This window comes from Neoarius graeffei, chromosome 15 (genome assembly GCF_027579695.1).
Source record: "Neoarius graeffei isolate fNeoGra1 chromosome 15, fNeoGra1.pri, whole genome shotgun sequence".
Lineage (NCBI taxonomy): Eukaryota > Metazoa > Chordata > Actinopteri > Siluriformes > Ariidae > Neoarius > Neoarius graeffei.
Window position 1 is genome coordinate 23,823,769 of NC_083583.1, and position 26,655 is coordinate 23,850,423.

At 42.7% G+C, this 26,655-nt stretch overlaps 1 protein-coding gene across 1 annotated transcript in view; it reads right to left on the reverse strand.

Moving 5' to 3' along the window:
- igf1rb (insulin-like growth factor 1b receptor) overlaps positions 1–26,655 on the reverse strand; it is a 248,431-nt gene that overhangs the window by 202,144 nt on the left and 19,632 nt on the right. The window lies entirely within an intron of this gene.

A 26,655-nucleotide genomic window follows, 5' to 3' on the forward strand; every position in this document is an offset into this window, starting at 1 on the left:
ACGTACATGTTTTTCTCCTATTACACACACTGTACAAAAGTTGCCTTATACTTTAAGCTGAATGAGCATGAACTCTATCTCCTCATTGCTCCAGAAGTGCACGTTTCTACTACTGTTGTCATGCCGACCGAGGCTGTTGTGTTTCCTGCTTGTGGTCTCGTCACTCGTCACTTCCGGAAGGGGCAGTGCTGAAGTAAGTAGCTCGACTACGTAGCTCGATAGGGTTTACATGCACCAAGTAGCTCGGCTACAATCGCATAATCTAGGTCACGTAGCTCGATTACGAGAAATCCAGTTCGGTTCGATTTCAGCCGAGCTAAGGTGTTTCCATGCCATTTAGAACTTCGATTTCAGTCGAGCTACGGCAGAAATTCGATTTTCTCTATGTGCATGTAAACGCACTGACTGACACAGCCCATCAGTAAATCACTAGGGTCACGTCACAACCATATTGTATAAAATCAAGCTCAATTACAGTGGTGCTTGAAAGTTTGTGAACCCTTTAGAATTTTCTATATTTCTGCATAAATACGACCTAAAACATCATCAGATTTTCACACAAGTCCTAAAAGTACATAAAGAGAACCCAGTTAAACGAATGAGACAAAAATATTATACTTGGTCATTTATTTATTGAGGAAAATGATCCAATATTACATATCTGTGAGTGGCAAAATTATGTGAACCTCTAGGATTAGCAGTTAATTTGAAGGTGAAATTAGAGTCAGGTGTTTTCAATCAATGGGACGACAATCAGGTGTGAGTGGGCACCCTGTTTTATTTAAAGAACAGGGATCTATCAAAGTCTGAGCTTCACAACACATGTTTGTGGAAGTGTATCATGGCACGAACAAAGGAGATTTCTGAGGACCTCAGAAAAGGCATTGCTGTTGCTCATCAGGCTGGAAAAGGTTACAAAACCATCTCTAAAGAGTTTGGACTCCACCAATCCACAGTCAGACAGATTGTGTACAAATGGAGGAAATTCAAGACCATTGTTACCCTCCCCAGGAGTGGTCGACCAACAAAGATCACTCCAAGAGCAAGGCGTGTAATAGTCGGCGAGGTCACAAAGGACCCCAGGGTAACTTCTAAGCAACTGAAGGCCTCTCTCACATTGGCTAATGTTAATGTTCATGAGTCCACCATCAGGAGAACACTGAACAACAACAACGGTGTGGATGGCAAGGTTGCAAGGAGAAAGCCACTGCTCTTCAAAAAGAACATTGCTGCTCGTCTGCAGTTTGCTAAAGATCACGTGGACAAGCCAGAAGGCTATTGGAAAAATGTTTTGTGGACGGATGAGACCAAAATAGAACTTTTTGGTTTAAATGAGAAGCGTTATGTTTGGAGAAAGGAAAAGACTGCATTCCAGCATAAGAACCTTATCTCAACTGTGAAACATGGTGGTGGTAGTATCATGGTTTGGACCCGTTTTGCTGCATCTGGGCCAGGATGGCTTGCCATCATTGATGGAACAATGAATTCTGAATTATACCAGTGAATTCTAAAGGAAAAATGTCAGGACATCTGTCCATGAATTGAATCTCAAGAGAAGGTGGGTCATGCAGCAAAACAATGACCCTAAGCACACAAGTCGTTCTACCAAAGAATGGTTAAAGAAGAATAAAGTTAATGTTTTGGAATGGCCAAGTCAAAGTCCTGACCTTAATCCAATTGAAATGTTGTGGAAGGACCTGAAGCGAGCAGTTCATGTGAGGAAACCCACCAACATCCCAGAGTTGAAGCTGTTCTGTACGGAGGAATGGGCTAAAATTCCTCCAAGCCGGTGTACAGCACTGATCAACAGTTACCGGAAATGTTTACTTGCAGTTATTGCTGCACAAGGGGGTCACACCAGATACTGAAAGTAAAGGTTCACATACTTTTGCCACTCACAGATATGTAATATTGGATCATTTTCCTCAATAAATAAATGACCAAGTATAATATTTTTGTCTCATTTGTTTAACTGGGTTCTCTTTATCTACTTTTAGGACTTGTGTGAAAATCTGATGATGTTTTCGGTCATATTTATGCAGAAATATAGAAAATTCTAAAGGGTTCACAAACTTTCAAGCACCACTGTATTTCTCCGCAGCATTATTTGAACACGATCAGTTGATGTCAGAATGGAAGGAGGCGGTTCTTCTGGGGAATGCACGCACCCATGGCTTTACCCAGAACCCATGTTTCAGTTTTCTGAAAGGATTAAAGATACGTTTCGTTTTAAATGTTTGCTTTGTTTGTTGAAATCGAACCACATCACGACCTACAAAAACTCGCCGTCCAACCCGCGGGAGCATATTGAGCTATGTAAACGTTTTATTCCAAGAGAAAACTTGCAATGAAGTTGTCTGTGCTTTTAGAGCGAGCGATAACGCTGCAAACATAGCTGTGCAGTCTGGTTAGTCAAAGGACTTTCTATGGATTTGCCCGCCAAGTTGCCACAGTCTTGTCCACGGCTAACGTTAACACATAGCTAGTTAACTTGGACACAGTTAGGATGTAAAAACGGAGTTACGCTAACATGACTAAATGTTAACTTCTCTGAAGTCCTTTCAGAAATATGTTTAGCATAATCTTGCCAAATAAACAAAATGTAGAAATCTCTCTTTTCTAGTCGCGTTAGCTACCCAATATGATTTCGAGTTTGAAAAGCGTTTGCTAGCATGTCAGGTGGAGCTTCGCTGACTAGCTAGCTTACCGTTAAACCACCATGATGGCACAGCATGCGTTCATTTTGTGAATTCACATTTCTGTCTTTGGTAACGGCGTTAGGTTTTAAGCGTTATGGCAATAATACAACGATGCGTTGACAGAAAACGTACTTTTAATACTTAAGTATTTTTAAAAGCAAGTACTTCAGTAAAAATGTGACTGGACAACTTTCACTTGTATCGGAGTAACATTTGACCAGTGGGATCTGTACTTTGACTTAAGTAATGAAGTTGGGTACTTTGTCCACCTCTGCCTGCAATTAAGCTCGTTAAAAAATCTCGGTAAAACTACATAAATTCCGCAAGCATGTGCTCTGTGGTGAACAACAGCAAAGATACTGACAATTCCTGTATAGCAACGTAAACGTGATAAACACCACATTGCTTCATTTTTTTAATTTAAACCCCCGCTCAAGTTCAGCGATGTGAGATATTCAGGTCTGCTTTACCTGTTTGACAAGAAACGACATTACAAAAATACAATACGCTATTTCTGACCAACTTTGATAGCCATCTCAGTAGTTGGAATCTTCAAGCAAATCCTGATACTATCAAACATTCCAAGCCTACACGAGTCCTAAAAATATTACACAGGGTGGACAAATGCTTGGAGACCCAAGATTAGCAGATTTTGTACCAGTTGTTTACTCAGTTTATCCAGTGAACACGCACTGTCGATATAATGGTCAACAAGTTCATTTAACATAATTAAACTTGATTTATCAGTCGGGTCATGAGAGAAACTCGTCTGACCAAGTCCTTAGCTTGAACAGATGATACTAGGCATGTAACGCAGTGCTTTTTTTTTCCTCTCTTTTTTTTTTGGGGGGGGGGGGGGGGGGACCCACCTGGTCACCTGCAGGACCCCTCCCCATGGCTCCTATTACAGAGCATTTGGACCTGAACAAACAGTTAAAGGAGTCATGTTTAAAAAAAATTAAATTTCGCAGTCCGGTTTCCATCAAATTGTGCGCTCTGATTGGCTCGCGAGCGGTCCGGAATCCTACGATCCGGACCCCGGTTATGGACCTTTGGCAACTCGCTTGTTCACAGCAAACATAGTAGCAATTTTTTTGTCAACATTTATTTTCACATTTCTCAGTAGAACAGCATTAATTTTACAACATGGATAGCAAGAACGACAGCGTTCACAGCGAAAGCGAGTTTTACTACCCTGATGAAGACGAAGCAAAAGAAAACATTTCAGGAGAAAGCTGAAAACCTGCAACTGTTGCTAATGCCGAGCAAACCCAGCAGTTTATTGAGGAGCAAAGGGCAGAAAATACAACAAAAAAAAGACGACCTACGACCTCAATGTCTTTGGGAAGTTCTGTCGGAACCTAAACGAAGGTCGAAAGATGGAGGACATACCTGGCGAAGAACTAAACATGTTGCTGTGTAACTTTTTCATGCCCGCAACAAAGAAAAACGGCGAGGTGAACGAGCCGTCCTCGCTCACGTCTTTCCCGAGAAGTTTCCAGCGCCATCTGAAATATGGTTTCCCCTTCGTATTTCACGATACGGACCGACCTTAAGCTAGTAAATATGTCTTCAGATTTATTTAAGAACAATAATTAACAATTTTTTACCGTAGAACTGTAACTGCATTATTTAGACACGCAATTAACATACAATAGCGTGAATACACATGACTTCACCATAGGTGGAAGTTACACAGTTCTAATGCATCAAAAATGCACCGAGAACAGATCCAAAATTGGAAAGCGCTGCTGTGTGACTGACTCTACAAACAGATTTAACAAATCAGAGCTCTCTTTTTACAGACTGCTGAAAGCTAAAGAAAAGAAAAATTAAGGTAGGAAATGTTCATTAAAAAAAGTTTATTAAGAAAAGGCCTAATTGTTATTACCTTTTCATTTTTCACAAAAGGAATATTTTAGTTAACAGGCTGAAATTGTAATATTTTACTCTACGGTGTTGGAGCAAAGCCAACGTTAACTGGGCAGCAGCAGGTAGCTCTCAACCTTCTGCAGGTCCACCTCCTTTCATCCCAACAGTTATACCCTTGCGTTCGGTTGGACTTGATGTTCGGAGGTCCAGAGATGGGCGGTTGTTGTGGGTGCGCAACCGTTTGGTGTTAAAATCACCACATCGGTGATTATGCCCAGACATATTTGAAGTCAACCTCTTAACTATGAGAACGCAGAGTATTTTTAAGCGATTTTAGTTATTGTGACCTCAAACATGATCGTAGATTACGACGTATATGACCACATGTGATATTTTACTCCAATAGTTATAAATGTGAACAAATTCCTTCACCTTCATCTGTCCCGTGACATCTTGCTGATGTCGTCGGGGCACCACTGAAGACGTACCCACCACTCTCCTCCATCTGTCTCAGTCCTCCACTTCCCTCTGGGACTCCACAAAGCTCATTCCCGTCCACTCTTTGATGATGTCTTCCCACCGCTTACGTTGTCTTCATCTGCGGCTGCCTCTCACCATCCCCTACAGGATGGTTTTTGCAAGACCTGATGAGCAGGAGACATGGCCGTACCATTTTAGCTTCCTCTTCTTAACGATTGTGAGGTGGTCATCATGAGGTCCTACTGCTTGTTGTATCAATCTGCAGACTTCTTGGTTTATTACATGGTCTGTGTAATGGATGTCTAGGATCTTTCTGTAGCATCTCATTTCTGTTGCCCGAATCCTTCTTTGTAGCTCTGCTGTAAGAGTCCACGTTTCACAGGCATAAAGGAAGACTGAAAGCAAGGGAGCGCATTAACTGTACTTTAAAGTGCAGTTTGATGTTTTAATCTCTCCAGATGGTTTGGAGTCTTGCCATTACTGCTGATGTTTGGGCAATCCTTGCCAGAATCTCAGGTTGAGCCTTCATCTGATATAATTGATCCAAGATATTTAAATGATTTCACGGTTTCTGGGACTGTTCCACTGACTGATTTCTGAGTTGATGCCTTGGGTGTCGTTGGTCATGAGTTTAGTCTTTTCAGCATTGATCTCCATGCCATATGTAGATGCTGCTTGGTTGAGATGTTCCACCAGGCTAGCCAATTCATTCTCAGTTCCCGCAAGGCCATCTATGTTGTCCGTGAACCTTAAAAGGTCATAGGCGAGGGTTGGAGGTGGAACCAGGGCTCTACACTAACTTTTGTTTTTTCAGGAGCACACGTGCTCCTAAGTTAAAAACTTTAGGAGCACAGGGAAAAAAAAAAAAAAAAAATGGGGGCACAAGCACAAGTAGGTTTTCATTTTAAAGGTTTATTGCAGCGCAAACCTTAGACACACAACACATAAAATGCAAAATTCAATTGAGAACGAATGAATGAATGAACAAACGAATGAATAACGAACAACTGAATGAATGAACAAACAGTAGCTAAACAGAGAGCAGAGCTCAGCAGAGCTAACATCATCATCAAGGACAGCTCCCACCCTGGCTCTGAGTTCTTTGACTTGCTGCCCTCAGGCAGGCATTACAGGTGCATCAAAGCAAGGACCAACAGACTCAAAAACAGTTTTTTCCCACAGGCCATAACCACCTTGAACAATTAGCCTTTTTCACATTACGTCACTTGCAGGGGAACTCGTATCCGTTTTCAGCCTTTTGAATGGAAGAGGTATACGGCGGCAACATATGTTAACAACACTGTCATTCACAGATAAGATTGATAATATTGCGCGGGGCGGCACGGTGGTGTAGTGGTTAGCGCTGTCGCCTCACAGCAAGAAGGTCCTGGGTTCGAGCCCCGGGGCCGGCGAGGGCCTTTGTGTGGAGTTTGCATGTTCTCCCCGTGTCCGCGTGGGTTTCCTCCGGGTGCTCCGGTTTCCCCCACAGTCCAAAGACATGCAGGTTAGGTTAACTGGTGGCTCTAAATTGACCGTAGGTGTGAATGTGAGTGTGAATGGTTGTCTGTGTCTATGTGTCAGCCCTGTGATGACCTGGCGACTTGTCCAGGGTGTACCCCGCCTTTCGCCCGTAGTCAGCTGGGATAGGCTACAGCTTGCCTGCGACCCTGTAGAAGGATAAAGCGGCTAGAGATAATGATGAATGAGATGAGATAATATTGCGCATTGTTGTTTATCATTACGTATTGTTAGCGACCATTCCAGTCACCTATCTGCCTTGTTTTGGAAAGGAAGTTTACTGACTTTCTATGGTTGCTACTTGTTAGCCAGCAGATTAGCATGCCGCCTCTTCTTCCATTCAAAAGGCTGAAAACGGATGTGAGGTTCTTCTGCAAGTGACGTAATGTGAAAAAGGCTAATTACATGCACTGACTGATGCCACTTCTGGCAGGTGCAACAATGCACCAACAAGGACAATATTCTCACACTTACCTGATACAGTGCAATACTTATTACAGTGCAACCTCACAGAGCAACTTTTTAGTTTTTATAGCTTTTGTATATTTTATATTTCTACACTTTTACATCCATACCCAATACAATACCAAATACAGTGCAATATCCTGAGTTTTGTAGCTGAACTGAGTTTCTATAACTAATGTGCAATTAACATCTGCAACCCAACACGCCCAGTTGTGTGTGTGGTGTGTGTTATATATACTCATCTCATCTCATTATCTCTAGCCGCTTTATCCTTCTACAGGGTCGCAGGCAAGCTGGAGCCTATCCCAGCTGACTACGGGCGAAAGGCGGGGTACACCCTGGACAAGTCGCCAGGTCATCACAGGGCTGACACATAGACACAGGCAACCATTCACACTCACATTCACACCTACGGTCAATTTAGAGTCACCAGTTAACCTAACCTGCATGTCTTTGGACTGTGGGGGAAACCGGAGCACCCGGAGGAAACCCACGCGGACACGGGGAGGACATGCAAACTCCACACAGAAAGGCCCTCGCCGGCCCCGGGGCTCAAACCCAGGACCTTCTTGCTGTGAGGCGACAGTGCTAACCACTACACCACCGTGCCGCCCTGTGTTATATATATATATATATTTTCTTTGTTTTTCTGCTGTGTTGTGACATGCACCATTTGTATATACTGTATATTATTTGTTTTTCTGCTGTGTTGTATGTTCCCATCTAAATGTTTGCACTGGGGTGCGTGCTTTCCATCTCATTATATAATTTTCCCGCACCTTCTCCCGTCGTTCTAGCTTTCTTCACTACACTTTCTTCCTCGTCCGTTCTTTTATTCTTGTTTCCACCATCATTGCTTTTAAAAAACGCCGTTATTGTCTGCATAACGAATATATTTCTCAGCTCGGTCCAAACCAGCTCTCAGTTATCTCTCAGGGCCCGTTTACACGAGGACGCTGTCGGGTAAAAACGACTAAATATTTTATCAGAAGTGCCTTTCGTCTACACGGGGACGGCATTTCCGAGGCTGAAAAACGGAAAAAATTGAAAATGCCTTCCAGAGTGGATAAGTTAAAAACAGCCCCCGTTGCATATCCGTCTAAACTACCCAATACGCGAAACTCTGCTCGGATCTGCTCACGTCGGGTACGCGTTTACGTCATACATATGTCATATATACTGTACATGCCAGCCCGGGAAGTAAGAAAGTAAGTAAAAAAGTAAGAGCATGTCTGATTACATCGATCCAACGGACCTTCAAGCTGCTCTGGCAGCTTTAATAAACGTCCAGGAGTCCTTCGAACATCTATACCGAATCTGCACATATACCGTTAATGAACAGAGGCGGGTATAGCATGCTCTTACTTTTTTACTTACTTACCATAGCCAGAGTAGTCAAAGTTTTCGCGGTGCAGATCAGACAAGACGGAAGACGTTGCGCATGCGTGCAGACATAGCAGAGGTCTTTCACAGCACCACCTAGCTGCCTGGCATGCACATCCAATTGAATTCCACACATTTATGCGTCACCGTATAGACGCAGATTTCCTCCTTGAAAACGGTCGTGTAGACGCGGAAAAAAGAATGAAAACGGACTTTTGCGTTTTTGTTTCAGACCGTCCCCATGTAAAGTGGGCCTCAGTTGAATGATCTGATGAATCCCTAAAAAGCACTTTTCCCACCTAAGGCCACACCCACAACATACAACCGTGGGAAAGAGGGGCAATCACAGAAAGATGGGGCAGAACGGCAAAAAAAAGTAACTTTCACCCCCACCCCGCCATGGGAACCACCGCAGGTGCAAGACAGGGGCAATGCACGCAACTACAGACGGGGAGCAAGGCGCAGGCAGAACACAAACACACACACACACACACACACACACACACACAATACAGGCCGTTACTCGTTACACTATATTAGGTAGGCTATCCAGCGCTGGATTTACATACTTTGCAGTTTAACGTTTGATACATTTTAGAATATTAAACTCGTCGCGTCTGTGCTCAGTGCTTTCCTACATTGTCGGCCGCAAGAAGCCCTCGCACGAACGCGCGTTTTTTTTTTCCATCGTTCGCATGCTGAAAAATTCGCTCGCAAATGTGAGTGAAACGTGCGCATTGTAGAGCCCTGGGTGGAACACAGAATATCAACTTTATTTTCTAGAAGAACGACCCAAAAAGCGAATTCAATCTTTCTGGTGTCTAATTTGCACTCTAAAATTGAATAAAACTTAAAACATACTGGTTTGCGCAAGTTCCGAATGTTTGTTTACATCTCACTTATGCACACCTTTACCGACAGAAGCCAGTCGTCGTGATATCATTCAAGGCAAACAGACTGGGAGCAGCTCTGTGTTTACTTGCTAACCGAGCACACGTGTACAGACTTTGATCGTGAGAGGTTGTGTAAAATATCTGAAAGCGATAGCGATTTTGAAGTAAGAACTCTCCAAATTGAATATCGAGAGGTGAAACCATGTGTGTATGAACCTATGGCCGTTGCGAAGCAATCGGTGAATGTGGCTCACTGGTTTGACCGTGCAGCCTCGGAATCGGACAGCGACTCGGCCGACTCTGATTGCGGTGACCCCGGACCTCAACAAGACTCGCGCCCAAACGATTTATCCTGGTAGTTATGATCAATTCTTACTTTTGTCGTAATACTAAATAAGAGCCCTTTTGAAGAATAATTAAGCCGCCCTCCCTAGTGGATATAGGTAACGATTACTTGACAGCGCGCAGGTAGGCCACATTAGCCCGCCATCCGCGGCATTATAGCCTACTCCAAGCGAGGAAATATCCCTTTGTCTCATTTCCACAATGATTGTACAGGATCCCTCAGGATTCTGGACTTGTCAATTGCAAGCAAAAGTAAAAATGTTTACCTCCAATCTTCTCCTTTTTGCTTGAGTGTTGCTGGTCTGTTTCTTCTTTGACTGCTTGATTTTGTTTCACGCGCACAATCCACTCTCTCCGCCTCTTCCGGAAAAAGCCAAGCCACTCTCTCCGCCTCTTCCGGAAAAAGCCAAGCCACTCTCTCCGCCTCTTCCGGAAAAAGCCAAGCCACGCCACTCTCTCCGCCTCTTCCGGAAAAAGCCAAGCCACGCCACTCTCTCCGCCTCTTCCGGAAAAAGCCAAGCCACGCCACTCTCTCCGCCTCTTCCGGAAAAAGCCAAGCCACTCTCTCCGCCTCTTCTCCTCTCTCGGAAAAAGGTAAAAACTTCTTCCTGAACCGGTCCCGTTGTTACAGTTCACTGCACAACAATAAGGCATGTTTTTTCTTTGGAAATTCCCGAACGCACGTCTGCACTCAAGCCGAACGGCAATGCAAGTAAACGGAAGTGGACTCAACTCAAGCAGTTTGTTTGTCTTGAATGACGTCACGCGCCGAGTGGTCACGAAAATCGCCGAACAGAAATTCGCCACGACCCGCACCAAATTATTTTAATTATTACTTATTAACAATATTTCTTGGGACCAGAAGAAAATTACAGAGGGTTTAACATAAAGTCTCAAATGTGCATAAATTGAAAACCGTTGCTTATGAGCTTTAAGTTGGTAATGGTTCTACCCCCGATGGAAACTGTGCCTTCATGATCTTCCAGGGCATCTTCCATGATCCTCAAATTATTGTTGTTATTAAGAAATTGAGACAAAAGCTTCTTTTTTTTTTTTTGTAAATAAACAAAAGGAACATTTAAGTTGACAAAGAATTTAAAACAAAAAGTTGATTTCGGGGGGGGGGGGGGGGGGGGGGGGGGAAATAAAAGTTTATTTAAATTTTTTTTTTTTCAAAAAATGTGGGAAAATTGAATCCTGAACCAAATCGAATCATGAAATCGTTACATGTCCAGATTAACAATATTTCTGGGATGTGGAAACCGTGCCTAGGCAGTTTCATCGAAAAGAGCCTGACTTGTGGGACCTCATGCCTGAAGTAGACAGTCTTCTGGTTACATATAGTACAGACGCATTTTATCATGCACTCGGGACAAATTCAATCCTGTCGCCTTTACAAGAATCAACACACTCCTTGGCAGACACTCCCTTTGACCTTCAGCGTGGCACTGAATAGCCCTGGCAGACACACAACACTTGATCCAAGGAGCACTTTTTTATCACTTCACGAGCAGAGCTCAAAAGAAGTATGCTGGCATAAACACACACACACACACACACACACACACACACACAACAGGAAGCCCCACTATAGTATGGCCCTGTGTGTAGAATGATCGCCTTTAACATGTGGGAAGTAATTAAAACGAGGCTTCAGCTCGCCACGTCGTGTTGGCCAAGAGCTGAAGGTTTCCGGCGCTGATGTGGAGCGGATGAGATCACTCAGAGACGGCTTGTTAAGCGATGAGAGCTTTCCTTCTGCCTCGACTCCCCCTGGGCCTCCCACTGAGGCGGCTCACACTTCATCTGGACACACACTGCTCACTGAACTTTCCCTGAACTGCACAAAACATTGGTGCTTTGTGTCATAAACATGCACACTGTATCGAACATGGTGTACACACTGGCCCGGGAGATGCTGCACACAGACGATCCTGCGTGTCTTCTGGAATGTTCTCGAAGAGCAGCTGGATGCATCTTCCTTACTTGAACAAAACACCACATATTCGTACATGCAGTTTGCTCGCACGTTACACTGGTCACGTTTGCAATTTTTCAATAACGCATCGATATAAAACGTCAGCATGGCTGGGATGGTATTTAAATACTGAATATTAGACCCTGACTGCACCAGAGCCTAATAATACATCTGAAATGCCATTTAGAAAACGCACAAGGAATAAAAACACTTCACGGCATGGTGTTACAGGAAAACAATCAATCAATCAATCAATCAATCAAAGACAGGGAGGTGTCATGCAACCTGACCACGAAGTTGTTCACCATTTTCCAAGGTGTTTTATTCTTTTTATACTCCTGCATTTTAATTCATTCAGAAGTATGTACATTTTATCCATTTAGAGTAACGGTTAATGCTGTGGAAAGAAAAAGTCAGTTCCTGGTATCAGTTAGTCAGCTATAAACAGTCATTCATTTCCTGACAGATCTTTGTTCTTTCTCTTGAAGTTAATAAAACCACAAAAAAAAAAAAAAAAAACACACGGTATTGAGAAACCAGAAAATGTATACTATTGGGAAATGTACTGACTCTGACAAAGCACTGACACTAAAGTTTCCGTCCAAAAAAAATAAAATAAATAAATAAGAAAAACCCATCCAATTTCTTTGTTAAAGAATTATGTGGAAGTTGTCTGACCAACAAGTCCCTGTACAACAGTGGCGGCTGGTAGTCTTTCAAACAGGGGAGGCTGGTCGGTTACGATATTTCCAGATTTTAAAAGAAAAAACACATCAATGTTGCCCATACTCTTGCCTCTGATCTGGCTGATTGTTGGCAGGGTCACAAACTGTGAAATAACAGGTTCTTTTGGCCCATTAGCCTACTGTCCAATATACATGATGGTGGTGTTGGGGGCGGGGATATTTTAACATTTTATATTTTAAAATTGTGGCATGTTGTTTAAAAATTGATCATTATTGAAAGCAGCTCTTTGTCAGGAACCTCAGCAGTAACAGCAGAGTGTTCTGGAATAGGCACAAGCACTGACCTTGGGGAGCCAAACATAGAGCTGGGTGCCACACATTTCATTCAATGACACTTTCCCTATATTTTACTTATTTTGACTGAGAAATGTTTTATTGACAAATTTTGATAACCCTTCACTTTTAATCCAGGTCTGTAGTGTGAAATGTTCTCGGCTGTGTTTTTGTTTAAAAATGTTTTCCAAATTGTAGCTGTGTTTAATTCATATCCAGAGAAATATATATTCCAATATAATATACTCAGCATAAACATTTTAAATAGATTCTATATTTTTGGTCCATCCATGACATATTACTAAAAGTAGCCTATTTACTGTTGTTGATGTGGGTCACTTGCTGTTAGCCAATTCACTTTCTCGTACCAGGAGAGCTGAAAGGAACGAGTATTATTCCCTACCTTTTTCACCAAGTCAATTTGAGGCGTTGGTCTACCCTGCTCTTTCATTTTAATTTTTTCCTCGAAAGGAAGACTGGCAAATGGCTTCGCCAAAATTAAATCAGCAATGCTTGGCATCCGTGCGCAGCTTTCTTGCTAGCTGACTAGCCCCCTCAAGTTCAAGTTCAGTCACTCAAATCAAGGAAATTTCTGGAACCAAGATAGCAAACTTGACAACACCATATTTACACTATTTACAATGAAAATATATACAAACTAAAAAAGCTGGTAGAAACCGTATGTAATGAATGAAATCGAAATGTAAGCTGATCTCTTACAATACACCACAGCACTTGCGAATCCGCATGGGACTGAACTGAAATTCACCGCTGCCTGTCTATAGTTGAAACGAGCTGTCAATCAAAGAAAATATCCGGCCGCTTTCACCAATCACCAGTCTCCTCGCGGAAAGCTTTGCCATGTCCCTCCCACTGTGAGGCTGGGAGTCCGTGGGGCGTGCGTTTTCGCAGTATTTGTCCAATAACCGTCTTGCATTTTGAGATTGAAAAGCGCAGAGCTCCCAAATGCCATTGAAGTCCACTGAGGCTGGGCTACATCGCGTTGTCACGAGGGGGAAAAACTCACGCACACATTAGGCGAACTGGGGAAAGTTATAACGGAATGATTTCGCACTGTAGTTGGGTTGAGCACATATATTTATGATTCTGGATCTGAAATAGCAATGTTATAAGGTCGGCTATAACATAAGCCTAGCGCAATTCATCCGACACGATGTTCGTCATTTTCAGAGGAGGCTGAGCCTCCTTCGTTGTCTTAGAGCAATCGCCCGTGCTGTACAAGCTCTCTCAGAAAATTAATCAACACCTTCTTACCAATCAGAAAAGCTTTGGCCTATATCCAAAAGGCTGCAAGCTCAAACCCCAGAGAAACCACAGCTAGCTGGGAGCCAAGGGAACAAAACTGACCGTGCTCTCTGGGTGTGAAGGATGACGTACTCTCCTTCACCTGTCAATCACAGGGACACTAGCCAATCACGGGCATCTGTGAGCTCATGTATGCAGAAGAGGACAGAGAACATAGTAATCTGTGGTTGGTAGAAGAGAGCAACTGGACTTGCTTGAAAAGTCTTGAAGACGTTTCGCCTCTCGTCCGAAAGGCATCATCAGTTCTGTCTGTCTAATAGGGAGTATCCAGTATTTATCCTCTCATGGATCATAATAGAATCCAAATCAGAATACTGATGGCTGCATTGAAGGTGGCTGATAGATGTCATAGACACCCACCTCTGTTCAGTGATGGTCGTTCCAGGCTGACAAAATTGAACGATCCTCTCTGGCTAAGATGTCTGCCAGTTTTCTGGAAGTCCTCTCATACTCCCGCCCTAGTCGAAGGGAACTCATCCCAAAGTGTGTAGAAACATATCTGTGAAGATACTCAGTCGTCCAGGTACATAGTAATCTGTGGTTGGTAGAAGAGAGCAACTGGACTTGCTTGAAAAGCAAGACTTGAAGAAACGTCTTCAAGACTTTTCAAGCAAGTCCAGTTGCTCTCTTCTACCAACCACAGATTACTATGTACCTGGACGACTGAGTATCTTCACAGATAAGACAGAGAACATATTCCTCCAGGTGTGTTACAGTATTAACAGCAGATTAAAAGTCTTCACGCAAAGAAGCAGGCTTTGTAGTTTCACCCTCTCTGAGTTTAGAGGCATAGATGAGCTGGCTGATGACAAAGAAAAAAAAACTGGGGGCAAAAATTTTATAACAATGAAGTTACATACCTCAGTTTTTGTGCGCGTTACATAAGAGAGTTGATTTAATGGCTAAAACCGCTCTACTTGAATAAAAAAATAATTCCAACATACACCAAGCACCCATGTGCGATCAACGAACATCAAACGACATGAGAAGCTTGCAAGTTCATCACACGACCGGTGAAATCTATTTTCATTACTCCTGTCTGTCAGATATTTAATTTTCACCTCTGTAAGACAAAACACAACTGAAGTGAACAGAACGAAGAAAAAAAAAAAAAAGTTTAATTTCCATCCCGACAGGAAGAGGAAATGTATAATGCAAAGCTTTATCTGTTCTAAACTGGGCTTAAATGCATAGAGATGGTGCATTCTGCTCAAAGGCCTGAGCGGGTAATTAAAGACACACGGAGAAGAAAGGCCAGGCAGGCTGACGGGAAACCACCACAAGCCCTTCAAGAAACATCTGTGCCCAAGAAAAACAAGGTAATTACATAGAAGGCAGGAGGAACTGCTACATAGTTTTCCCCTCAAAGACAGACGCACCATAACATCCCATGATCCATTGAGGCAGAGACCAAGCATCTTGCAAACCTCACTGTACCTGCGACACTGTACTTTTAAACTCTGCATAGTACACAGTCGTTTTTACAGAAATCTGTTCATTCGATGATTTAAATAGTGACTTCATAGCGACTTTTCATTACCTAGGACCATAAAGTACTTGAAATAAGTCTGCTGGTTGAAGCGGTGCTCAATTCTACCAGGAGTGTAGCTAGGTGGGGGTCCTGGGGTGCGCGTGACCCCCCTTTGTCGGACCGTACATTTTTTCAATAGCCGGATAAGAATATTAGAAAAGTGCCCACTGTAATTTTTCTAACTTTTTTTTTTTTTTTTAAACTAGATTGTTACCTCAGCCTCATTAAGGCCTCTGCATGCTCTTGCGACAAGGCTTTCGCAGACAGCTTTTCGCAGACAGTTGTAATTTATCGTTGAGCGGGGAGTAATAGGCGTGCGCGATGTTATTCACCGCTACAACGCAAGGGGGCACGAAGTCACGAAATCGCTAGGAGTAGTTGGTGGGTGTGGTTAGTGGAGTATTTATCCTCCGGTTACTTAAAATGACTAGAACTGGAGTCGTATAGATGTCCGTACTTCCTCGATCAACCGCTCTTCGTGCTGCTCCATCTTCGCTCGTGTTTTTAAAAATGGCGGTCGTGAAAACAAACCAAACCGGGAAAGTAGGGAAGCAGAAGTGCGTGTACAGCGGATGTAGAGTGGACCAAATCAGAGCCCTCTTGTCTGCGAGGCTTCTGCGGTGGTCACAATTTTTGGGAGGTGCACGCAGAGCGTCTGCGAAGGTGGGGGGGCTACGCAGACACTGTCTGCAACGCTATCTGCGAGGACTGGGTTGTCAGCATAAATTGGCCTTTAGGGTTTCTATAACCTTGACTTCCTGTGGTTTGGACACGAAAACCCAGTTTGTCAGAGCGTGTGCGGGAGAGGCGGATGCAAGTGACGATATGTTAAATAATACACCGTGTGATACGAGCATAAAGTGCGTTAAACGCACACAACAGGCAAAGAGTCCGAAACAGCAGGCAAAGTCGTAATCGAGGAAACAGGCAGGAGGTCAATCGAGGCGCAGACAGAATATCAGAGGCAAAACTATACAAGAGTCGAAAAACCAGGTGGTCAACAAGAACAGGAAACAAGGCTCTCTAGGGGTGTATTCAGACCAGGATAGTTCGATAGTTCACTTGCTTTGGTCCGAACCAAGTGTTTTTTTTATTTTTTCCATTTTGGTGCGGTTCGCTTTCACACTGTACATTTTAGTAAGCGGACCAAAATCCGTCAACAAAGCCACACGCCCTGAGGTCGTTCAGCTATTGGTCAGAGACGACACGCGCACAAAGCGTTAAGTTCAAAAGTAGTCATGGTGGCTTTCCGTGCTGTTATTCTTTTTAATGTCATCAAAGCTATATGTTTTTTCCAGTTTTTACTGTTTTCACAATTGTGCGATTACTATGCTGTTGTACAAGTAATTTATCAACGACGACGACAAAGGGCAAGGCGGCTACGGAGGATAGCGCTGATGAGCGCACATCATGTTGTGACAGTTCTGGCTCTTCACGCAATAGAGGAATTTCTTTTTTGCGTCGCTAGTACCGCCACTTTTTGAAAGAATGTCCCTGATTTTAATGTAGGTCTGACGGAGTTTCTTCACTTTTAGCCGACATTGTTCTGGGGAGCGCGTGAACCCCTTCTCCTTCATTTTCTCACTGAATACAGCAAACACGTCGGCATGTTTGTGTGTTCTCTCCAAAAGCTCAGATATGTGGACATCTGCCCATATATCCACAAGGGTACGCGTTTCTTCCTCGGCCCACGTTTGCCCCCTACTCATTTTTTGTACTCTGTAGTCTAGCCTACCACTGGTCTGAATGACTGAACGACTGTTGTAAGGTTCCCTTGACAACTGAAACAGTGTTTGCACTTTGCGGTGGAGTGTCAAGACTCTGTTTCCCATAATGCTCGACAAACGACGGAAGCTCCCGAGGTACAAAAAAGCAAAACTGTCGGATTAGGTCCGGTCTGCTTTCACACCTCCAAAAGATCTGCACCAGGGTTCCTTTGGGCCGGACCGAGTCCGACCTTGCAGCTCGGTCTCGGTCCGCTTGTTTGGTCCGGACCAGAGTTCGGTGGTTTGTATTCAGACCAACCCAAAAGGTCCGGACCAAGGGAAATTTGGTTCGTTTGGTCCGGACCAAACAACGTAGGTGTGAATACACCATTAGGCACACGAGACGCAGCGTAATACTTCGCATCGTCCTTGCATGGACGCGGTCCTTAAATAGTCTAAACATAGTTCGCTGATTAAAGGCAGGTGATTTGTTGACAGTGCACGTACTGGAGCTCGTTAGGCGCGTGCGCAGCCTGCGGCGCACCTTCAGGTGCGCGGGCCAAGGCACACAGGACTGAAAGCATGGTCAAGCTGCCAGTGTCGCTGCAGTCTTTTTAGTTGCGAATTACGAGCATCTCCTCGTGTTAATAATTCGCCATGTCAAAACAAGCGAAACTTTCCTCCTTCTTTCGACATGGAGAGGTACGCAATTTATTATACATTTTTTTCCATCAAAGTTGCATTTTGTGGCTTCAAAGCTAAGTTTTAGTGCCGTTTCTAGAACGCAACACCAAGAAAACGTGGAAGAAACCGCAATAATGGAAGAGCCGGTTTCTAAGCTGCCTAAAACTAGTAATGGTAATTATTTTGTTACATAACGTACTCAAGCTGCCAGTCAGTGTGTGACCCCCCCCCCCGTTGAAAAATCCTGTCTACACACTCAAACATCTCTGAAAGAATTTTTCCTGCACTTACTGTGTCATTTGCTGTAAATTAGATCATAAAAGCCAGCTTGAACCAGTCTTATGCGCACAGACCTTTAAATTACTGATCGACTGATGTTACACTGCTAAAATTCAGAACAAGCAACAGACATGACACTTCCAGTGATGTCAGAGACTTGCGCAGAGACCGCTCTCGCTTACGACTAGACTATGAAATGATAGCTACGCTTATGTAATAAAATATGGTGGGATAGTTAAGTATATTAACACAGACTAAGTGAAACAGACCAGTGGATGACTTCCCGGGGGGCAGGAACGCAAGTCGCTGGCACACGTTTCAGCTATGATCGTTTTTTTCCTCTCCTTACCTTCAAACTCAAAGTGACTGCAGTAAGAAAGTAGGAGAGTTTTACATAACGGTTTTGTGTTGGACTTGTACTCGCGTGACGCTGATTCTGAAAAAGTCATCCATCATTCGTACACATTAATTAACCAGACGCGCCTCGACCAACACGTGTACAGGGTTTCCCCCCGGTTCTGAAAAACACTCAACTTTTTTCCTTGAAAAATAAAGTAGTATTCTTCACTTTTTCTTAGTCTGTATTTTTTCCCTTATTAAAGTGGACTTAATACAGGTTTATACCAACCAAACTGGCACAATTCAAATATTTGTACAGATACAGCTAGGGCTCTTCATACATCTAAAATTTGGGCTCCACTCCAGCCTCTAATAAGAAAGGCTTGATTTTGGGCAGCCTGTGCACCATCAAGCTAGTTTGAGCTTATGCCTCGGTCACAACCGGCCGTACGTGCTCCTACGGCCAACTACGTGCAAAAAACGCAAGAAACGCACGGAGGGTGCGCGTGTGACGTGCTGATTTTCGAGCCGTAGACCGGCCGCAGAGGTTCGTCATGTCAAACAAACTATGGGCGCTTACGTTTTTTTCAGGTTGCAAGACAAACTTACGGCCAACGTGCGTCTTTCTCCACGAACAAAAAAAACGCAGCGATTTGGGAAACGCCAAAAATCGCAAGGCTAAAAAAAAAATCGTACGTCCAGTTGTGACCTAGGCTTTACTTAAGGTTATTTTAGCATGGAATTATTCAAAAAGAGGTATGAGGACTCCCTTTACTTCAACCAGTGTTGTAGTTGAGTCACTAAACCTCGAGTCCCCAGTGTTCAAGTCATTTATTTGAGGGAAAAAAAAAAAAAAAAAAAGGTCGAATCCGAGTCCAAGACTCCAACTGCACCATTTGACGGTGGCTGTTTGAGCGCAATTAAAGGAGAACTGAAAGCAAATTTATCATCAAAATTCTATTTGTCATTTTATAAAATGTAGGAATGCATTTCTGACAGCTAGTTTGTCGCTGCTATAGCAAGTTATGAGTTTTTGAAACATACATCAGTCCATACGTCAAAGCAACGGCCGTAAACAAGATTCGCCGAGACCTGTGCGAGACATCGTAGGATGGAAGCAAAACGTACAGCGGAAACCAAAGTGACCGACGTCTGCCAACATTGTCAAAAGACGCACACGCCTTCCTTCGAATGCTGACGTAATCAAGCCGGAAGTTTTCCCTGTGTCCGAAATCGCTCCCTACTCACTATATAGGGCACTATATAGTGTGGACGCCATTTTGTAGCGCTGTCCGAAACCTTAGTGAGGATTATGTGGGAAATGCGCTCAGTATAATATGGATTTATCACAAAAATACATGCATGTATTTATTATTTTGAAAACCCACCAGCCGCCTGACCTGGCACGTTTTAATTGTGCGACAGTAATGACGTAAATACCAGCGTGACGGACTCGTCCTTATCCTGTCGTCTTTCCAACTCTTCTCTACTCCACGTTGGTTGGAAGTCGTATGGAAGAATCTCCATCACTGATGAAGCTGGCAAAACTCGAAATTAATCTAAATTGGAATGACATGGCGATCTGGCCGCTGTGTAAACGGTTTTCAAAATGGTGGCGCTGACACTTCACGTTTGAAGTCTCGCGCAAGTCTTGTGAAGATTGCGCGGATAAGCGACGCCTGCCGTGGACCAAATGAACTACATTCAGCATGGCTAAAAACCGAAAAGTGTAATACAATATGCCAATACGGGTCACGATATAAGGTTAATAAAACCAAAATCGTAGTTGAATAGCACGTTAAGAAATGAAGCAAGTTTTAAAATGACTTCAGTTCCCCTTTGTTCCTGAACATGACGTATGAACAGATGAATGTGCTTCTCTTTGTCAGGGAGTGCGAAGTATTCTGTCAGAGATGGTTGGGAGACAGATGCAAGTGCAGGTGGTGTGTTTATTAAAGCCTAGGTCACAACCGGACATTTTGGCGTTTCCCCAAAATCGCTGCGGTTTTTTTGTTCATGGAGAAAGACGCACGTTGGCCGTAAGTTTGTCTTGCAACCTGAAAAAAAAAAAAAAAACGTAAGCGCCCGTAGAGTTTGACATGACAAAGAACCTCTGCGGCCGGTCTGCGGCTCGAAAATCAGCACGTCACACGCGCGCCCTCCATGCGTTTCTTTTGCACGTAGACCGGCCGTAGAAGCACGTACGGCTGGTTGTGACTGAGGCTTAATACAAAGTGAAGACAGGTAAACAATCCAGAACGGCAGGCAAAATCGTAAAACGGGCGACAGGTCGAGCGAGGCACAAACAGGCCATCGTAGACTCGGCAGAATCAAAAGACAAGAAACAGGAAATCAGGGATCCTAAAACCAAACAAGGAAATAAGGCTCGGTAATGTGTCAGCAACACAACTCAATACTTCGCAAAGTATGTGTTTTTCCACAATTTTTAATATAGCTGTGCTGATTGTGCCTTAATCCTGTGCAGGTGCAAGTTGTTTATGGCGTGCGTGAGAGAGTCCGCTTGGTGCACGCGCTGTCCGGCGCGCACCCGAGAGTCTAATACACATGCCAAGGTGCACAGGTGTGACACACTCGCACGAAATTAGTACAAAAGTTAACGTAGATATAAATATCTTTTGCCAAATTATGGTACGTGACAAAAAAATAAAAAAATCCGAGTCCTCGTCTCCAATTTATGAGTCTGAATGCAGTTAACGAACGAGTCCGAGTCATCAGTGCTCAAGTCCTGGACTCGAGTAGTACAAGCCTGACTTCAACAGAAAACTTCATTTACAGTTGAACAGAGTCGAGAAGAGTCTTGGAACAAAAACAGTGAAGGAATTCGATTTTCCTGTCGATTTACAAACCGAACACAGGATGGCGCCACGTTTTTCATCATACGTTAGCCAGCCAAGGGGACTCAACACGCCATGCCACCCAAAACGTAGCTCCCTTCAATTGCTTGTTAGCTGACAGCACTTTCATTTTGGCATTTTTTTTTACTGACACTGCTTGATGTGCTTGGGGACGTTCGGGGCTCTGAGTGTGCCTCCCCCCGTGGCCGTTTCAGCCCTTAAATCACCTTCAGTGCTTCAAGAAAACTGCTCAAAAAACTTCCTCAGCTTAGACTGCGCCATTGTTTGGTTCCCGCAGAGATAATTACACCACCACAGCAGGGCGATTAAGATGCACTGTGACTGGTCAAAAGCTTGGCACCCATTATGCGTAGCAGGGCTCTACATTAACTTTTGAAACCACTTGTCCTGTCGGGCAAGTTGAAAGGAAATGTACTTGTCCGAATGTGAAGTTGACTTGTCCGAAGAAAAATTTGAGAAAAAAAAACCCCACAAAAACTATTTGTAATAAAGTAATTCTGGTGAAATTAGTTTAACACAAAAATCAATTCACTGCAGAAAAAAAATTGGACTCCATCCATCATTAATTTATGAGAAATTGAAAACCAGAAAATTAAAATTATACAGTATATTTTCATTTTTAAATTATTAACTTTGAATATATATCCTCCACTGATTAACGGTTGTTGTCTAATTATTCATTGTGGCTCCTGTATGGTATTTAATGGTTGCGATGAAAGTTGCGGTGGTTTTGAGGTTTTAGTTGCGATTACATTGCGGGAGGAAGTGAAAGTTGCGAGAAATTGTTGCGATTTTCTCTTTTTGTGATTTAAAATTGAGTGACATGTTAAATATTAAAGTTATTACTGAAAAACTATTGATTAAAAAAAAAAAATAAACACTGAGAAATGGTCCTATAAACAACTTTACCAATAAAAGATTACCAGGACTACAAAAATGCAGAAAAATAGGCTTTACTTATCCAAATGCACCTGTTGGTTCAAAAGTTAAAGTGCAGAGAACCTCACAGCACAACATGAAGTTACCTTAAAATATAATATAAATGCCTCAGCTTTCATGTAAGAAAAAAAAAAACTATTAATACTAGTACTGTGTGCAGGCAGTCTCTCCTGAAGACTAAATTAAACAATAATTATAAACTAATAAAATAAATGGCTCAGGCTTCAGAGAAGAAAAAAAAAAAAAAAAAAAAAACCAATTTGAACAGAATCTCACAGTATGATGCTGAAGCTGCCTAAACAATGGAAAATAAAATACCATTTTGGCAAAAATGCTGGCATCCATTACTTTCTTGTATTAAGTAAAAAAAAATAAAGTGCGCACAGTCCTTCACTGTAAACATAACACACTTTCAGTAACAGAATTTAAGCCTACATAAACATAGTCTGGCTAACGCGACTTCAAAGCTCTACGAGCTATTGATCTGGCCAAGATATTCAGCCCAACCGTTTCCCAGAGCCCGTGGTTGACCCGCCTCCCTGAAATGCCTCAGTTTGCTACTGGTCGAAGCCAGAAAAGGCTGTGATGAAGCCTAAACCAATCACATCACTCTTTCCTCTGACGTATGTGACGCGATGATAGGATTCTCGCTGAGCCCCATTGATTTGGCTACTAGCGGGGCTAACTGGTAGATTAAACTCTTACCGAAGCCGGTCGGGAGCAAGGCGAAAACGTCCTTCCTTTCAGTAAATACCTCCAGGGCTGCTCTTTGCTCCGTTTTCAATGAGAACTTGCTCCATGTTCGTAATGTTTCTAGTGAATGAAGCGCTTCCGGCATAGATTCTGTAAACAATCTATGGCTTCCGGTCGCAGTTCTACTACGTCAGTGCCTTGAACACGCCTCTACCCAGGGCCGTTGGAGATGCTCAAAGTTGATTGGTTCCCGATTTTTCAGGAGCTTGGAAGAGCTGTAGATAGCTTGCTTGGCCAGACTAAGCTCGCAACAGGCCCTCGTGTTGCGTCACACTTAGGATGGGCGGGCCCAGGCTAGGTGCATGCTAGCCTTCATCCTCCCTGACGGAGAGCTGAAGTAAGAGGAGTCGGCTGGGAGGTGGGAATCAGCAGGTGAACAAATTAGGACGAAAGAGAATACAGATGTACAAAATGTTATCGATCTAGTTTGTAATTTGTTGGGCGTTACAGGTCATAGTTGAGTTCATAACTAAATGCATCACTTGAATAAAAGACAAAAGAAGTGTCAAGTGTGCCTACACAGGAATAAAATATGAAAAGCAAACCCTTTTTGAGAGCAAAAAGAAAAAAGGGTCCAAGATTTGTATGTGATGCTTACAAACCTCCACATATTTATTTGAATAAAAAGGTGTCTGGAAACAAACACTTTCAAAATACGGTGCTGTGCAAAAAGTCTCAAGTACATGTAAAGAAATGCTGTAGACCAAAAATGGCTTAAATAATGAAATGTTTCAACATTTAATTTAAAAAAAAAAAAAAAAAAAAAAAACACCACCAGTAGTAAGCCATAATAAATGAAAAGGTTGATTTGGTGTAAGACGACCCTTTGCTTTTAAAATAGTCGTCTCAGGTCCAGTGAGTGCAGTTTGATAAGGAAATGAGCTGTAGGTTTTACTGAGCAGCTTACAGAACCAGCCACAGTTCTTCTGGACACCATCACACTTTCTTCTTAATTTTGCACCAAAACCCAGTCGCCTTCATTATGTTTTCTTTTTTAATCTGAAAAGTGGTCCCTTATGTCATATGCTGCTCGGATACAAACTTTTTTTTCTGTAATATTTAATTTTGTGGATGGCACGGTGGTGTAGTGGTTAGCGCTGTCGCCTCACAGCAAGAAGGTCCTGGGTTCGAGCCCCGGGGCCGGCGAGGGCCTTTCTGTGTGGAGTTTGCATGTTCTCCCCGTGTCCGCGTGGGTTTCCTCCGGGTGCTCCGGTTTCCCCCACAGTCCAAAGACATGCAGGTTAGGTTAACTGGTGACTCTAAATTGACCGTAGGTGTGAATGTGAGTATGAATGGTTGTCTGTGTCTATGTGTCAGCCCTGTGATGACCTGGCGACTTGTCCAGGGTGTACCCCGCCTTTCACCCATAGTCAGCTGGGATAGGCTCCAGCTTGCCTGCGACCCTGTAGAACAGGATAAAGCAGCTACAGATAATGAGATGAGATATTTAATTTTGTGCTGGAAAATGAACGTTTGGACTCGAAAATGTTTTTATACTGACTCGATAATGTAGACGTCATAAAATAGAAGTCTATAACAAAGTTTGTATGGGGAAAAAAAAAAAAAAAGATAGGGTACCAAAGACCTTCACACAGTATTGTGTGTAATTAATGCAAAAAATAAATAAATAATATATAAACTGTTAAGACAAGAAACAACTCATTTCAAATGCACACCATTATCACGCTATAAATGAATTCCCTCAGCTTTCTCCCTCTTGGCGTGAATGGTGTACATATAAATATAAATGCGTGCCTTTGTGTAAGTGCGTTTCCTCTCTCTCTCTCGTGTGCCATTAAACGTTATGATCTTTTCTACATAGGATATGATAGGTGGCTTGCATTACTTATGGTTTCGTGTATTACTTGGCACTCTTTAGCAAATGAATCTTTAAAGTTGTAAGGTTGTAGTCTGACACACCGCTGTGGTTCGTGGCAGCACTCAGAAGTGTTACAAGCGCCTTCTCCAACTCTTGGATTTTATCTGCTACACGATGTTTGCATTAAAGTGCATATTCTGGACCAATTTCGTGTTTTTTGTTTTTTTTATATGAAAGTATGTCCCTTTACACACTCATCCAGAAGGGTAATTTTGCACAAGGCCATCTGTCTACAGCAGAAAAAAATAAAATAGCAAAACGCGTCTGGAAAAATCCCAAGGCAGTCTGGAGCCAGATTCGTGACGTTACCTGCGGAAGCGCCAGCAGGCTGCGCGAGCTTTGCACGGTTTCAGTGCACAGCCTGTGTAGACCAAGCGCTCCCATTTCTCTCTCATTGTCCGGTCTTTTGGAAAACGATGAGTACTAATCCCATCAAGATTGGTGTTGCTACACCCTCCTACGATACATCTGTTAACCATTTTAATAATTACGTGATAACGTTGAAGAAATTTGCAGAAAACCACCAGGTCGTTTTCTCATAAACAAACCAGCGCTGACGTAGGATTCAGAGGGAGGCGTCCCGCACGCGACGTCACGAAAATCAATGTTTGCCGGGAAATCCAAATGCCAAGTTTTTTCAGAGGTGGACCAATTCGCCTCAAATGGCTTGATTTCAACTGAATTTTTCTGGTATTGCGCAAGGTAAAAAAAAAATTGCACAAAATGCAGAATGTTACAGATATCTGACCAAAGTTTAATATAAAATAGGAGACCTACATTGATCTTGCTCCTGAATTTATCCCTGATATGCACTTTAAACTGTCTCTCTTGGTCCCTGTCAGACTGGTTGTGACTTGGTGCTTTATTTTATTTTTCCTTGATCGAGATTTACCGTTAACAAAAATCTCACTTAACGATTTAAAAATCATCCAGAACAGAAAAATTTCACTTGGGGATCTAAAGTCATGGAGCAGTGCTGTTGAGAATCATTAGTCAGAAATCATGACGACCACAAGTTTGTGTAGAGCATCGTATTATGAACCAATTCAACATTTAACGAGCTTTTTATACCTAGTAATGTTCATTACACACACTTTAAACCACACCAGCTACTTACTGCTCTTGTACAATTTCACCATCATCTCTGGCTGCTTTAATCATGAAAAAACGGCTTTTTAGGTGAATCAGATGACTGGTGTTATGAATTTTTTGAGACACAGATTTCGCCCAGTACTTCATTTGGACTGAGTAGACGACGCTTTTCATTAGTTTTATTTTTTAAATAATAATAATAATAATAATAATAATAATAATAATAATAATAGCCAGATTGGAGCATAAGTTTTCTTTTGTACGTTTCACCATTTTTCTGTTTAATTTCTTTTTGTTTTCAGCTTTTGGAACCATTACTATGAACTCCTGTACTCTGAAATTGACATGTGGCTCGATTACCCATGCTTCAGATTAACTGTGGTCGGCTTGGTGCTTGAAATGGTGTTTTAACAAGATATTTCAAAGTAAATGCAAACGTAACAAGGGAATTTAGAGTAAAATCGTGTGCATTTTTACCATTTTACAGAGTAAACTCCAGAGCTAAAAGACAAACTCGAACAATTACTCCTATAATACGATCAGACCAAGTTCCACTGGACATGACGGCGGTGTAAGATTGTGTAGCAATGATTAAACTG